The sequence below is a fragment of the Numida meleagris genome, chromosome 1 (assembly GCF_002078875.1).
Source record: "Numida meleagris isolate 19003 breed g44 Domestic line chromosome 1, NumMel1.0, whole genome shotgun sequence".
Lineage (NCBI taxonomy): Eukaryota > Metazoa > Chordata > Aves > Galliformes > Numididae > Numida > Numida meleagris.
The window spans coordinates 80,766,842-80,784,066 of record NC_034409.1 but is presented as its reverse complement, the minus strand read 5'-3'; the positions used below and the strand labels follow the sequence as shown (position 1 = coordinate 80,784,066).

The following is a 17,225-nucleotide window of genomic DNA, read 5'->3' as shown; positions in this document are numbered from 1 at the left end:
ACAGTGTTACTAAGCCTGAGTCCCAGAAGCTGATGCTGCATTAAAATTCTAGGCTACTGCATCAGTACAGCAACTCAGTACTGAATCTTGTGGCTATACGGAGTTAACAGAGTAGATCACAAATGCTTTGTATGATCTGTATGGAACTTGAACAAAATGTACAACTTTTATCAATAAAAAGTATAAAACGTTTGGTAATAAATACTTACACAAGAGTCAGGAAAGGTTCCTTCAGAGGAAGGCCACAAATTGATTATGAGTGATCTGTAAAGAAAAGAGAGAAAAAAGGAAATTATGAAATTAAGTGGTAATAAGCACTCTAAATGATACCAAAAAAAAAAAAAAAAAAAAAAAGGGATCGAGGAGCCTCACAGATGGTAGCAGTTCCCACAGGAGAGAAAAAAAAAGTGTTTAAAATTTTCAAACTGCAGAAGTCTTGGAAGTTTTGAAATTACCTGACCCCAAAACTATATAGCTGAGAAAACAGGCAATGGCCAAGGAGTTTCTCAGTCCTGGGATAATTCCAAGCGAGCAGAGACTAAATATCCTCTGGTGGCTGTTCAGCAGCCTCCGTGAAATAGGCTTGTGGCTCCTGTGGACAAATGCTCTTATCACAAAAATACTGCCAGATTTGAATGGCATCCTTCTTAGCAGCCATGCCAGATGATACAGGACTCTAAAACAGAACTCGCCTTCTTGATCCTGACCTTCACAGAAGAGGGGTTAGGCATATTATTAGGGCTGAGGATGCTTACATTACAGCTGATAGCTGCACAGAAAAAATTGTGTTGTCTCAGTTCCTTCTGTCAACACAATATCTTTTGGACTTGACAGATTTGTTACCCTGAGACCCCAAGAAGAGAACGGACGCATCAAAACAGAAAGGCTAAGGGATCACAAACTTTTGGTAGACAAAAGGTCTGGTTTCCAAAGCCTACAAAGGAATATCTAAGCTTTACTGCCAAGAACTGTGCAAAACATATTAACATGGGATAAAGCAATGAACAAAATGAATCAAAGCCTAATGCTCTGAATTGTAACAAGAAGATATACTCCTATTTGACAAAAGCTATGAATCACTCTGGTTCTGCCTTCTAAGCTGAAAGAAATTCCGGCAGTCAGAACAGACAGCATTCTCCAACAGATTGCTGAGCAGGGTACCAGGAGCACAGTGCGCAAAGACCATGGGATCCTTATGGTGCACTCTAGTACTTAAGTCAAGCCGTGGCCCTCGTCTATCATCTCCTGCCAATTACAAGAAGATTAGCTCATTACTCAAAGCAATTAAAAATATTCACAGAAGTACAAACTTAAGTTGAGATAGTGAAGAAAAAGGAGGAGCTGTCACAGGAGAGAAAGAAGGAAGGCAAGTAGAAAATTTCTTCGGAGTTGTAGCCATTATTTGTGGGAATTATGGGCGTGATTGAGGTGAGTGCAAGAGAAAGCATGTATGCTTATCTAGTGTTTGGTCATCCAGCAATAGTGGAGGAAGAAATACAGCAAAGAACAGAGAGAATCATAAAAACTGCAAGGCAAGGAACAAGATGCTTATAGCATGTATTGGATAGGCCACCCTGAGAGGCCCTATTTAACTGCAAAATTTCTCTTTAAAGAAGAGAGGAAACTGATGTGCATGAGACGGATGACAAAATGGATACTGTAAACTGAAAAGCTGAAGTGCCCCAAGATGGAATGAGGTGGACATGATCAGACTGGGGGAGAGCACATCACTGTTTGTTATTTTACAAGAATCCATAACTCCGATGAAAATTAACAGGGAAATTCAGGTGGAAATAACCCTGCTTTGCTAAGCATATATCCCTTATTTGCGTTTTAGAATGCTCCTGAACATTTGAACATGAAGCCCACAGACACAAATGTATGCAAAGGACTGCAGTGGCTGGTAGCTGGGAATTATTTTTTTCAGGGTTTTGAGCAGCTGGGACAGTGAGCTGCACCATGGAAGAACCTTAGACAAGAGGTCTGAGCCAAAGAATGTGCCTTGGAGCCCCAGAGCTGAAAAGAAGAAGAAAAAGACCAAAAAAATAAAAAGAAGTGGGAGGCATCCAGCATGGGAAAAAAAACACAGAATGGAAAATTTTAGCCCAGTGGTTAGACTTTGGCTGTGTTATAAGCGATATAAAACAAGTTCTCTTAAGGGAAAGTGTCAAGCAACTTTGAAGACATGGATGCCAAAGAATTCTACAAATTATGGCCTGAGACTCTGGAGATGCTGAGTAATGACTTACACCAACATTACCATAGAATTCACTGTAAGGAATGAACAAGACTGTCATACCCAGTTAAAACTGTAGGGTAAGTTTGGACAGGCAGAACAAACTGGAATCTCCAAACGAGAATCTGGCAAATCACCAGAACTGAAACACCATAATTTTTTAAATGATCGTAATTGGTTCAGATACTTCATTACAAGTTGTGTTAAAAATATATATATAAAAAACCAAAACTTTCCATGGAAAGTATTTGAAAAACAAAATGTGTCTGAGGAAACTATGATTCATTCCAGGTTAGATAACTGTAGCACACGTATGCTGGAGATAAGTGGGCCAAATTCTCTTCTCAGTGCCCTGTGCAATCTTTCAGACTTAATTGAAACCATGAGCAGAACCTGAACCATTAAAATGCTGGGTTGAAACTTTTCATCATGTGACACTGTTTGTCACAAGAGACATACTTAACCTAATTACATTATATTAACACAGTAGATTTCTTCAATATATACTATTGTATAATACATAAAAAATGAAGTATAAGAAAGCTGACTATTTTTCTTAGTTCTTTGTATTATAGGCAGAATAATTACCAGTCTCTCTGCCATTTGTTTTCCACCCAGTATTGCTCTATTTCGTGGGGTAGACAAAAGGAATCCACTGATCTTTTTCATATTCAATTCCTAGTGTTAATTAATCATTATTACTTGGAAGCTGTTTTGGCCATTGGACAGGATAGCCAGCGGCTAATCTTAAATCTGCTCTTGATTCATTGTGGGCAGATTCTGCCCACTTTCCCTTTCTTTGCTGTGTGAATATATGCCATTTAAATCACAAAGACAAAAAGACAACTAAAACATCAACTTTAAGGATATTTAGGAATCTCTCCATGATTTTAATGAGAATTGGGCTCCTAAATGCTGGAGAATTTCTACTTATGGGTAGTTGGTAAAATCCAGTAATATGAGTTATGGTATGTAAGCAGGTAATTGATTTATGAATCTAAATACAATTTTCAAGGAGACTTAGGCATTCATGTGAAATTTTATTGGAAGTTGGTAAAATTTTGGCTGTAAACCACCTGAGGACTTGAAAATTTTTAACCTTCGTTAGCACAAGTACCCTTACTTTCAAGGGAATTAACATTTTAGCTGCCAGAGACGTCTCTGAAACTGGAATTTAGTTGTTTATACCAATCTATTCACTAAATGGCTTGAGTTAACCATCAGAACAGTGATTCTGCTCCATTCGTGAATGTGATTCAGGATCTCTCAAATGTAACACACTGCCAAGATGAGAAATGTTATTCATTCAACACCTACACAAATTATGGACCACTTCAAACAGGAAGAACTGGAGACAGATTCAGATAATTCCAACCTGAGTGCTTTTACCTCAAAACGTTTTCACTCTTTACCAGCACAAAACCAGCAAAGGGGACAGCTTTATCACATGCCACCTACTGAGTGTACTGAATCTAAGATGTAGAGTTTGGCCACACCTTTCCTCTTGGATGAGCTATACCTTCTCTGTACATAAACTACAATGCAATCCTAGTGGAGGATGAAGACAATAAGTTAGTTATTAGAGAACCCATCAGTTCAAAGGAGGCCAAACTGAGCTAGTGCTGCGCTGGGAAAAAGCAGTGGAATGGGACACTCTTTCATCTGAAATTCAGTGGAGCCCTGAAAATGATCTGAGGGGGCAGAGAGGCTACACTGCATCTCTGACAAAGCAGACAGATTACAGCAAAATTAAATTGAGGATTTCAGTGGATATAATTGTTGTTTTTATATATTAATGAACAACAGTAATATGTGATTCTAAACTGAATACCAGGTTTGACATTTTAATCTGAGCACTCATACTATCCATAAATGTTCATAAACGTCACAAGACCCATACCCTTTGATTGAATTACAATCCAGTATGCAATTTAGGAAACATGGATTAATCTACATAGATTTATATTTCTGCAGGTTACATTGTTATTTGTTGATTTATATCCTTTTCCCCTAAGTGTCCTTTTCATTGGGAATATAAGAAAATACATGCAAATCTTTAATAGGAGAGCAGCTCAAAATCCAGTGAATAGCAGCAGATGGAAACTTGGTTCAGTGAAACCCATGCTAATTATCGTTTGCTTTTTGAAGTCACCTTTGCTAATGGCCAGAAAAATTTTAGTCCCTGTGATATCTCATATTACCTCCACATTAACTCTTGCTACAGCCAACAATCACCTTGGCAATGCTGTGCAATTAAATCACCTTTCAATCATCTTGCTGAAGAATCCAGAAATGCAAATTGCTTTAATATTAGGATTTAATTATAAGAACATAAAGGAAGGCAGTTAAATGTTATGGTAGCATACAGCTCTGGTGTCCACAACACAAGAAAGACATGGCAATGTTGGAGTGCGTCCAGAGGAAGTCACAAGGATGATCAGAGGACTAGAGAATCTCTCCTTCCAAGAAGGCCAAAGGAGCTGGGCTTGTTCAGTCTAGAGAAGAGGTCCCTCTCAGGGGAGACCTCACAGTGGTCTTTCAAAACTTATAGGAGCTTATAAGAAAGATAGAGAGTTTTTACTAGGGTCTGTAGGGATAGGACAAGGTTTAATGGTTTTAAACTAAAAGAGGGTAGATATAGATTACACTGTAGGAAGAAATTCTTTACACAGAATGTGGTGAGGCACTGGCACAGGCTGCGCAGAGAGGTTGCGGATGCCCCATCTCTGGAGGCATTCAAGGCCAGGTTGGATGTGGCTGTGGGCATCCTGGGCTAGCAGGAAGTGTCTCTGCCCATCGCAGGAGGTTGGCACTAAATGGTATTTAAGGTTCCTTCCAACCCAAACCATTCTTTCATCCTACAATACCAGACGTATGAGAACACTTTAGCTCCAGACATCACGCGAGGCAGGGAACCACATCTGCCAAAGTTGCACGGCAACATATGGAAGGATTTTAATTTTTTTTTTTTTTTAATATGGTCATGCCCCTTGAGGTGATGCCTGCTTTAACTACCAAAGTATCTAGAATTTTGTTTTCATCTGTATTAACAGTCCTCACTGCACAATGGTATCTGCTTGGGGACTGATAATGACATTACTTAAACAGTGTACTAAAGCACGTGAACAGGCCAAAAGACCTGTTTCTACCTGATAGCAGCCCTTCTGCAAATCCTGACCTCCTCAGAAGCCCAGTCCTGCTCTCTTTGAAATCAGTAGTTTTCTCAAAGGATTAATTAGGGCATCTTTACTTCAGTGTGCCTATAGGAACAGGAACAATGCCGCGATGCATCCCTCATAGTTGTGAATTCATTCATACAAGTATTAAGAGAAGGACTGGCTGCTCTGTCTAATAAGAAAGAAAATAAACATCACTCTGTTGAGTTAGAGCTACGAAAGTGATGAACTGAGATGGTTTTACAATTGACAGCTTATTCCAGTGAAAAAGCACAAATGGAAGGCGATACCGCAAGTTGAGCTTGAGGGACAGTTATGTATCAAGTGGTCATGTATCAACTCTTAGCTTACCATGCAGGAGAATCAAAATAAAATGATCTTTAAAAATACTAAGGAGTTTTTGTACATGTTAGAATTAAGGTGTGTTGGTATACACTGGAACATACTTTCACGTGTACTTCAGTTATGTATCATTAAAAAATTAGATTCTACTCTTAAACATAGGCATGCATATTCCTTTAATGAAATAAATAAGCAAGTAGTGGTTTTATTAGGAATGCAACAATGACCCAAGCAAAAATTCTGAAATGTAATTAATGAGAATATGCCCATTACTCATCTTCCAAAGACAGTTCGCTTAGAAGCTACAGTTGATGGAAGAAAGGATAACTGACTTTTCACTCTTGAACTTGAAGACAGAAAACCTTGCAGTTTATCTTATCACATATTGTAATGGGTTTATATAAGATATAAAACATATGTTATATTATTAATATATTAAAGATATATCTTCTGTTTTCTTTAATTGGTATTTAATTTGTTACTTAAGATTGTTAAATCTGGACGAGAAAGTGTAATAAAAGGGGAGGGTTTTGTTGTTGTTATTTGTTTTTCAATTAAGAATAGCTAAAATGTTAGCCTTGTCTTTTTCAAATTTATAAATATGTAATGGGTAAAGGATACTTTAAATAAAAGCTATGCATGCACACACACACAAATGTGTTAAAGAAAAAAAAACTTTGCAGACCCTTAACTAGAAAATACATAAGAAAATTCTTGATGGAATAGATTTTTTCAACACACACTGCTTGCCAACAAGGATGGATAATACATTTTGATAAGACAAAAAAAATAATCCAATCAAAAATTGGACTTTCATGTTTCTGTAAGCTAAATCAAAAAGCCATCAAGGAGCTGATTCATTCTGCAGGTAACTCAGCCCGAAGTAAGTCCTACCAGCTGTTCTCAGTGAAAGCAATGAGGTAGATGAAATAAGAAAAGGAATCTCTTACATGTGCAGACTGAACTCTAATTAACATCCATCGGAGGTCTCCAGCTCCCTAAGAAGAACTTCAGACAAGAAAAGTCTCTATACAAAGCACCTCTGAGGAAAACTTCTTTCAAAGAAGAGCAGGAGAACTCTCGGAAGCAACAGCACGTTACAGCTTCAACAGCAGTTGCTGTAAAAGGTTCAGCAAAATGAGCAAAAAGCCAAGAAAAAAAAAAGTGAGGGTTAAATACATTCTTGTTTTATAATTTAAACATAGCATTTTAAGCCTGGATCTCGACTTTAAGATGGCATGAAATGGCGTAGCAGTCAGAAAGACTGATACAATGGAAAAGGCGTTACAAAAGAGGGGGAAGGATCAGCACAATAGAAAGGTGCTACAAAGGAAGGGAAGTAGATTGGTCACCCATGTCAGAAGATCCTGGGTTCACAAGAAAAAGCTAGCCCCCAAGGAGGGATCTCCAGAAAGAGATCCTTCTTCAGGGGCAGTCAGCCTTTAAATGAGGCCTAAGAGGGGTGCAGCCAGGCTCCACTCCTTCCGGTCACACAGTGAATTGCCTCCACCTGTGCTCCCAGGGCTGACTGGGTCTATCCTTCAGGTGCTCAATCAGTGGCTCAGGCCGTGACTCAGCAGTTCCCATACAAATAGTATTACATATAACTTTCAGTAACTGTAACTACTGACTACGTCTTTGAGGAATTTGTAAAAATAAGGTAAACCATGAGGTTTGGTTGGTTGGCAGTTACGTCACAGCTGCGGCCTCACACAGCACGGCCTACCAGCAGAAGGAAGCTTCCTACCAGTACCAGTCCTTAAACAGATGAAAACCTTAGATAGAAGAAAATATAACACGTCTACCTAAATTTGCAAGGATATCTACCTGAAGGTTCTGAGTGTCTTTCAGTATTATATCCTAAGGGTATTAATTATATCCTAAGATATTAGCTCTGCTCATGGCTGTAAGTCAATTTTCTGTTCTGAGGCATGTGGTCAATCTGGCAGCTAACAAGCTGGATCCCTTGTTGCACACTATAGCCACATCAAGTCACACTCTCCTTCCTGCAAGGCTGGATATGCAGAGAAGCAGATCTTCTACTTCCCCGCTTGGAGGTCTGCAGCTCCTTTCTGCCATCCATGTTCCCGTAACCTACACTCAAGTACCTCTCCTCAACTCAGCAGTGCCAAAGAAGTCAGACTACACAGAATAAGAAAGTACCATCATATAACATCAAACTATTTAAGTGGGCTACATTTGAGTTAACTGAAATACTGAGTTGAAAATGTATGGTTCTATGAACGAAATGCATCTGTATTAATAAAAGCAATTAGTGAAGTTGGGCTTGTTGTCTACTATTAATAACGAGATAATTGCTGTAAACTCTAGTGATACATATAAATAGGTTACTAATATGAGGAAGTGACCCTGGAAAATGAGTTTAAGTTGTTGGTTGGGAGCTTTTTATTGCTAATTGTTATTTTCTTTCTGGGTATTAATGTTCCTCTAGGATGATCTGATAAATCTAGCAATGTTGTGATCACTCCTTGAAATGCTATCTTTGGATCATATGTGGTCCCAAGAGCCATGACACTCCAGTGTACTTTACGTAATTTATTTCCAAAGTGAGACATGCTGACTCTCCATAATATTTCTTTCATTTTAACATTTGACTAACATTCAATTTGGGACATAACTACTCCGATATATCATTTTTCCCTGAAGGCACTGCAGATCAGAACTAAAGGGCACTGAGTTTGTAAGCACCACAAAGCTGATGTAACACAGTGGGATTGAGTGGGGGGCATTGCTAAGCCTGGCTGGGGGGCTATGGGGGAGCTGGGGGTGCAGTGCAGAACTCTGGGAAGCCTCAGGCTGGGCTTACACTGCACTTGAAAAAATTGGCTTGTTCTCTTCGGAGAGAGCTGTGTACTCTGTGCAGTGTTTTAGGACTTGAATATGAGGGTGTCTGTTATAATCAGGAGCAAAGCAGCAGCAAGATCATTTCAGAAAATCGTAAGGATGTCAAATCCATAATCATATGGTTTGTGCTCTGTTTTTTTACAGTTGTACTGCTTTAAACATGAATACTTGGAACTAGACAAAAAGTATTACAGAAACTATTTCATTCCCATGTAAACCCCTGCAGACCCACTGAAGTCACTGGGGTTATGCAGCTGCACCAGCATGTGCAGCATTAAGCCCTCAGCACCTATAAAGTCAGGTTAAATATGTGCCCTTTCTGAGTTTTCCAGAAGGAGAACCAACTTTTTTTTTCTAGGATGCCATAATCAATATTTTGAAATTTATTTTTCACTTGCTTCTTTTTGTTCTACGCTTATTAAAATAAATCAAAACTATCTTATACAGATCCACTAAAACAGCTTCTGGGAACAATGCTTTCCATTTTATATTTGGTATGAGAACAATGTGCTCTATAGCATGCAGTTAGTTTTGTGACACGTGCCCTGAAAACTGAGTTTCAGGGGAATTAAATTTTTCATTGGTTTTTTTTTTTTTTAGATGGGGATGAGTGACTGAAGAGGTAAGAATGCAGTCTCTTATCACAAAATCTGATCCTCTTACCGCTGCATCTGATCCTGTCCCTAAATTTAAGTGTTACTGCTAATTTATCTAAATCACCTCCTTCCTTCATTTGTTTTTTTATTTGTTTAACTTCCACATGTCTCTCTATGACCCTCACCACCAATGTGATTCTACAGAAAGAGGCTCTGAGTGGTGATAGCCAGATGGCTTAGCTGGCCACTAATCTTTGACCTTAACTGGAGAAACCATTTGATAATGTAGATAGAGGACAACACTAGATTTTTCATTGAATCAAATTGTTACAAAATGTAATTGAAAACAAAAGGTATATGTCTCTGTCAAACATGATATAAAAGAAACTATGCTGTAAGTCCCTAGCACCTTTTCCAATAGGTCTCAGTCTTTGAAGTGACACTGTTACAGTCCTGAACTTCTTTTCTTAAGATACCAAGCCATCCTGAAGTATCTCAGCTGAGCAATTTCATTTGCTGACCCAGTCAACAAGTGGAATAGTACAAGGGCTGCTCTGAAAGTAATGCCTCCTATGTTATTATGCTGGCCCACAGCATCAGAGGTGGATGTTGGTGGTACGGCAGTAGAGGCTGAACCTTTCCACCAATATTCCCTTACATGTTGTTGCCATGGGACAGACGGCAGCAGAGGGGAAGTCTGACAGAATGGCATGAAACAAAGGTGTGGGATCGAATTCCTCCATGCAGAAAAAGTTGTACCCATTGACATTCATGGACGTTTGCTGAACACTGATGAGACCAAACAGTGCATGTGAGCATAGTGAAGTGGTAGGTGGTGTGTTTCAGCAGTAGCGACAGCAGGTCGCTACAACTACATATTGTAGTTTCCAAGGAAATAAATAGGAGGCATTACCTTTGGAGCACCTATATATTTATAAAATGATGGGATGATCTTCAAGAATATTTGAGGGTTTGGGGTTTTTTTCCAAACTTTCCAGTTGTCTAAAAATCAATATAGTTCATCCAAATCAATACAGCTCATTCAGAGGGGAACTAATATGACTTGAAGCTCTTGGAGTTCAACATGCATATATCATGAGTTTGATTTATAAAAAAATTCCACCAACGAGATTAACGTTACCTTTTGTTATACAGGAGGAATTGTCCTTATTCCCACTTCAGGGAATGAATAAATGAAAGAATGGAAGTTGATTCTAAATGATACGATGCATGAGAATGGCACAAAGCTGTGCCAGGGGAGGTTCAGACTGCACATTAGGAAAAACTGATTTACTCTGACAGCGGTCAAACATTGGAACACGCTTCCTAGGGAGGTGGTTGATACCCCATGCCTGTCAGTGCTCAGGAGGCATTTGGACAATACCCTCAAAAATATGCTTTTGCTTTCTATTAGCCCTAAGTTGGTCAGGCAGTTGGACTTGATCCATATAGGTCCCTCCCAATCTAACTATTCTCATCTATAAAGCAAAACTGAGAAACAGTCTCTTATCTTTTCGTATCCAGTTTACAGTTTGAACCACATCAAGTGAGAATAAAAATCCTTAAAGAAACCTGAAAAGCCATCTGCCTACTGCTTTCAATGAAGAAAAGCCGATCTCTTTGATTACTGAAGCCAAACTGAACAGCAGATACAAAGATTTTACAAAGTCTCTTAGTGGCAAGCCATAGTTTACATTATTTATCAGCTTCCCTACAAAGCATAAGTGTCTATTTCACAAAGACAAAACCAAAAGCAAACAATTACAAGAACTTATCCAAATTCAGTTTACATAGTTTGTTGCATCCAAATGCTTCAAAAAAGTAAACCTTTCTGTATGGGTTGGGCTTGAATATAATCATTATAACATTTTCCCAGCTTATCTAAAAATGCAACAAGTTACAGAAATCAAAAGGAGGTTCACAGGTAAGTCAGTTTAAGAAGGAGCACAAAAAACTGTCATTATAGTGTAAGAACATATCACTTCTATAGACAGAGTCTAACTTGTAAAGTTATTGAAGAGTTATATTCCATGTTAGTTTGGGAGATCAGTGGGTGGAGGATGAAAGAATCAGATCGAAGGGACACTGTATAGCACAAGAGCAATGCTAGCTTTATTTTGCAACCCATTATTTTCATAAGAACATGAATCAAAGAGATAAACTATGCCAATTTCTTCATAGCTGACTTGTTACAGGATATTGTTTGAGTCTTCACTAATGACTCCTTGAGGTTGGTTATTACTGTGATTAGGAGCTGGGAGGATAGAGGTCTGAGACCTTTCAAAGGAAACATTTTGTTCAGAACTGTTACAGAAAATAAAGTCAGCATTACAGTAACTTTAACAACCCAACCAGGATAATGGTCTGTGCATGCAGACAGTGCTTTTGCTGTTTTAAATGAGGGAGATAAACTCTACATAAGATGGGAAGCCAAGATAACCAGCTATTCAGTCTTGGGGATCAGAAAGCTGTCAGCCTGAGAAATATGAGTATCTGTGGAAATGCTCTGGAAAAGGAAGGATGGTGCAGCTATTAGCAGGTGGCAAGAAAAAAAAAAGGCTTTAAAATTTGCTTTTGGTTTGTGGCAAGGATAAATACATTAAGGAATGTGAGATGCTTCAATACCCTTGGCAGCCTACTGATATTTCCTTTTTCTTTTTATGCAAAAGCAGGCTGTATGCAAGGCTATTCTGCTCTGACAGTTAGCCTGAAAAGACCAGTGGTCATGCCCATCACTGAGGTCAGTATGAAAACTTCTACAGGCTTCATTAGAAGCAGACCAAAGAGGTAGCTCTCTACTATGTCAGTCTGTAGCAATGGCAGATAAAAAGCACCCCTTGAAGACAAGGGCAGATTTTGTGGGATCTGGTCCCTCACCTAAACTCCCTCTTCACTTTAGTCACAAACCTTTGTTTTCTCATGCCACAATCCTGAGGTTAAAATAACTCACTTCCTCACATGGCATGTTGTGAGGGGGTGAATTTAAAAATTAAGAACACTTTTCTTTCATTATCATCTCTCCAATTTATCATCTGTAGCTTTTATCACCAGTACCTACCAGTATGGCAGGGGCAGAGCCAGCAGCGTTTGTCCAGACTCATTTGGTACCTCAGATAGCACAAGTTACCTGACAAAGGTAGTGCCAGGCTGTGGTGAAATTTCACCAGAGGATTTTGAGTTAATCATGTATTTGAGAACAACTAAGAAGGCTGTCCGTCAAAATACTCAACTGTTTCCATGTCAGTGCAGGTGAAACAGTGAAAAATGCAGTGGAGAGAAATGTCTTCCATAGGCTGAGCTCTTTAATAGACACAGATATTACAAACCAACCTGTTAAGGTTGTGTCTACATCCTGAAAGAGCCTCCAGGAAAAGTTACGGACTACACTAATAACCGCACACCAATTGCTAAGATTGCTCTATCTAAAATGCTTGTGTTTCCTTAAAACACATTTTCCTCTGGAAAGGACAGGGATAATCTATGCCACGTAACCTTGCAGTTGATCACTGTTTTCTTGTTCCAAAGAAGGGAAAATGACACAAGCAAACAGTATCTCCCACCCGCACCATACGAAAGCGATCACCGTGAAGGATTTAATGGAATCAGCTTGTCAAAATGATGAAGCTGAAAAAGCTTTTACAGAATATGTCCATGACAAAAACTTTAGCATAAAGTATATAGTGCAGAGTGGTTTTTGTCATGGCAAAAAGGAAGGAATATCATTAATTTAGACACTAAGTGTAAGGTTCTGCTGAAAACCTCCATGGGATAAATCACAGAAATACAGTCTTGACCAGACAAATGGAGCCAGGCAAGTCCCAGCTCTTGTTAGAAGTTATCGAAAGTGCCATTGAGTTTTTAGAGTCTGTCATCTCTGGTAGATGATAAGAAAAGGGTTGGGCTGTTTTCTTCAGATCCGCAAGCATCTGGCTACAGTCTTGCTGAGGCATATACATGATTGGAATCGAAAATGAGCTCTTTTAAAAGTGCTTCTTAAAGGGACCCTATTCATACACAGTACTTTCTCCCCAAATCTTTTATGGGAAAGAAGCTCATTATGGTCACACAGACAAATGCTGTATAATCTTTCACCCTGTCCACTAGCGATGTGTTCAATCCAATTTACAGCACTTCCCGCTATTCTAGTTGTGGACTCCCCACACAGCTCTCCTAAATGCATACCCATCCTGACCCACTGCTCCCCACCTGCTGTTCTTTCAATTCCAGGCTTCCCTGGAGCACTTACTGCCATTCATGCCTAATAGCAAGGTGGAGCAACTTGATTATACAACTCTGAAAAGTAAAATTTCTGTGCCTTTTGTGCTGAAACCCCATAATTAAGATACTTATTATTGTGTGTTGGAATGCTCTGAGATAGCAATGACAGTGGCCTTCAGTTCAGGAAGTGACGTTTTGTACCTGTGACAATTTATGTTCACTTTAAAAATAAAAGTTTCTGATTGCAGCCCCTTTTAGCTCTCTTCATAGCTGATAAATCCATCCTGGTTCTTTGCATCCATCTCAATGTCAGCACTCAGGGAAGTAGGGGCTGCTATTAAGTAGAGAGACAATTTCAAGGAATCATTTCCTTGGCTCATTCATATCCTTTGCTTCTGGAACATCCACGAGCAGATTGCAATATATGTTTTTTCAATGCAGACTATGTTTTTTTTTTTTTTTTTTTTTTTTTTAATCTACCTTGAGCATTGCTCTTCACTAAGCATCAGTAGTCTGCTTTGAGTACTTGACATCTGGAACAAGGTGCAGATGTGGGATCAACCAGTGCAATCCACCATGTCGCACAATAGATGAACAGCATTGTTTTTGCCTCCTGACTGGGTTAATGTTAAACCCTTGAGCCCTGAAACCATGTACTCAAGCCCGTGCTTAACTTCAAATGTGTGAATACAATGGGACTCAAGCATGTAATTAAAATTTAACCTTTACTTCAGGTTTTATTTAGTAGAAATGGACCCATGCATGTGCTTAAATGACTTGCTTTGCAGAGACAATTTATTGAGCTGAAGTAAGAATGGGGAAGAAGAGATGAAGACATCATTGGGATTTGGATTCATTCGAGATGAGCAAAATGGTACTATGGAATTCTAAAAGTGACTTCTTTTGAGAGAGAAAGCATTTCTGATGCGAAACTCCAAGATTTACCAACCCTCTGTAGCTTCCTGGTTAGGGATGCCGTTTAATTTTCTCTCTCTGTTTTTACTTAAGCTAGTCACATATGTATGTCCACTGCCATTTGCAGAAGGTCAGGACAGCTCCTGAGCTGCTTACTTTGACTGCGCAATGGAGGTGAGAAATGTGTGCAAAGCCACATCTCACAGCACTTACCACTTGCAGAGTAAATACGTGCATGAGCTGATAGTTCACTATTGAAGAGAATAGGAGCATGTGACTCCAAAGTGGGCCTTTTGCCTTCACTAGAGTAAAGCCTGCCTGCTCGAATGTTTGCACAAAGCAAACACATGGAGGGTGTGACGGCAGCTGGAGCAAACTCATTTGTAAAAGTAAGCGAATACTCATGGACTTTTTATGTGTGCATGTGTTAAAGTCCACACAGTTATTCTTTTATTAGCTATAAATGGCCTTTCTAGTTGACACTGAGAAACTGTGTATCAGCGTTCATCCCAAGGAAATACATCTGCCAGCCTCCTTGCTCTGTCAATATGCCTATGTCCAGAGTATGAGTGGGGGTGACTCCTAAAGATGAGGCAGGGCTGACAACAAAATCTTGCATCAAAGGTAACGTTCCCTGTCTCTGTGAAATGCAGGCATTTTACAAGCCTTTCTCCCTTAAGGAATTAGGATTAGACTTCAAAGCTGCAGAACAAAAAGGAGTCATAAAGACACACAATTATTGGACTGAGTCCATAGACGATGATACCAAGGGGTTTAACGTTCACGAGATCTTTTCAGACTGCTGTCGTATCCTCGCTGCTCTCAGAATCCTCCTCCCCAAAAGCACGCCTTACCCCTTGGCAGCACTCACTGTGTTAGCTGGCACAACATCTCCATGTGTCCCCTGCCTCACAGGTGGTACCGTATTCCCACTAGAAAGGTTCAGTACACATCTTTCACATTTCTCAATAAAGGAGAGGATTACATCGTACTGAGAATATCAGGCACAACCCCACTAGTCACTCTTTCACCCCAATTCTCTATTCCCAGGTTACATCAACTATAAATTAATTTATCTTAGGTAAACAGCTCAGAAATATTATAAACAAAACCAACTCCTCTCAACTTGTTACACGTTCTTTCCTTTCATATTCTTTACAAACAGAGGTGGAAAAAAATAATATATGTACATAACAGCAAATGTTCTCTCAGTGTTTTTTTTTCTGTTTTCTTTTTTTTTTAAACTGTTTTTATCTTATATAAACAGTGGTGATGGAATTATAAACACCATTATTCCACCTCCATGTTAATACTCTTATTATCTTGCATAAACAGAAGTGAACGAATACGTACACGACACCAATCAATCCTTAAAAAAAAAAAGAGAGAGAAGTTTTTATCTTTTATAAACAGCGGAGGAAAAACTTACTGAATTCAAAATGTAGTTTTCCTGTTTATACTATTACGATCCAAAAGTAGAAATCAAATGGCTGTATATTCAACATCGCAAGAGCTGACAGTTATGTAATACTTTCTTTCTGCATACTGTAAGAGTAAATGCAGTGCTAGTGAAATCTGCTGGTCCAAGAGATCTGAAAAACTGATGGCCTGAGTTTGACCATAGAACAGGCAGACAAAGAGCTGTGTTGTCTTTTCCTATGATACTTCTGCCAAAGATCCTCAACCCTTTCCTTGAAGGAACATCCAAGATGAAATATTAAAGCTCATTCTCTGTCATGAACCGTTACTACTTGGTCTTTCTGTGTAGATTCCAAGATACATGGGGCCAAGTAATACAGATGGATTTTGTGCAATGTGGACACCTGCCACCAGAAACTGGGCTCAGACCCCTAAGTCACTTCACACAGGCCACCCAACAGCTGTTTGACAGTAATGACTTTTGGGGCATGAGTGATCTAGGTCAGATATAAATGTGTAACTTCAAGCTGATAGGCTCCATATGTCAGTACTAATCCCCATAACCACCCACGCCTCCTGCTTTCTTATTTTTGTAACTGTTTGTTTCTGGTTAATCTTCTAGAGAATTTCACCTTTACCTCATATACCTTATCTGAGTTAAAGTGTTATTTCATCTTCTTTCCCCTCCATCATACCTTTTTCGGGTGATCACCTCTTCCTTTGCTTCAACAAAGGGCTGTTCCTCAGGTTGATATTGCTCCTCACTGCTGCTATCCTTTACAGAAATGAAATGCATTCTCTTTCAGCAAGTCTGGCTGTAAACATATGCTAGGGCCTCCTGCAAAACTGGATACAACTGGCAGGCCTAGTGATCAGCCTTCCATTTCTTTGAAATAACAATATTCTGAGGTCCCAGGCTGAGGCCACCCTTGTGCCAAGAAGACCATAAAAGAAAACCTCTGTAAGAAAATAATTCAGGGGAATTAGGGTCAATCAGGAAATGCAGAGTCCCTGTGTTTAGAGAATAGGAGAAGAAGTTTTGTTTGGTTCCAATCTGCTTAGCTGCATCTCAGAGTGCGAAAAAAATGTCCTTAAAATAATTATTGCTCAGATAACTATGAGGCACTGATCATGAAAATAGAAACAGTGTTGTTTCCCCTTCCTTCCTCCCTTCTCCTCCTTGTATTCCATTTTCTTTCTATGTTTGTACACAGCCCCAGTTAGTGACCCTGTGCTTGGCATCAGAGAAAAGCCCCGAGTTGCAAAGTTGTGGACAGCAGGATCTATCTCTGAATTTTCCCACTTCATAGGGATGCTTAAGTCTAAATTTTGCAGCATAAGGCCCCTGTATCTAAAAAGGCTTCTTAAAGCACCAAATTAAACACACAAGAAAGAAGTAAGGCCTTTCTGAGGAGAGTAGCCAAAAATAGAAGGAAAAGAAAACATATTTCACCATTT

At 39.2% G+C, this 17,225-nt stretch overlaps 1 protein-coding gene across 25 annotated transcripts in view; it reads right to left on the bottom strand.

The window, feature by feature from the left end:
* The window catches only part of ZBTB20 (zinc finger and BTB domain containing 20), a 470,842-nt gene that overhangs the window by 139,081 nt on the left and 314,536 nt on the right, over window positions 1-17,225 (bottom strand). For all 25 annotated transcript variants that reach the window (XR_002439293.1, XR_002439294.1, XR_002439295.1 and 22 more), the window contains one exon: window positions 210-264. The gene's annotated coding sequence lies outside the window, so the exon portion shown is untranslated. The remainder of the gene's footprint in view (window positions 1-209; window positions 265-17,225) is intronic.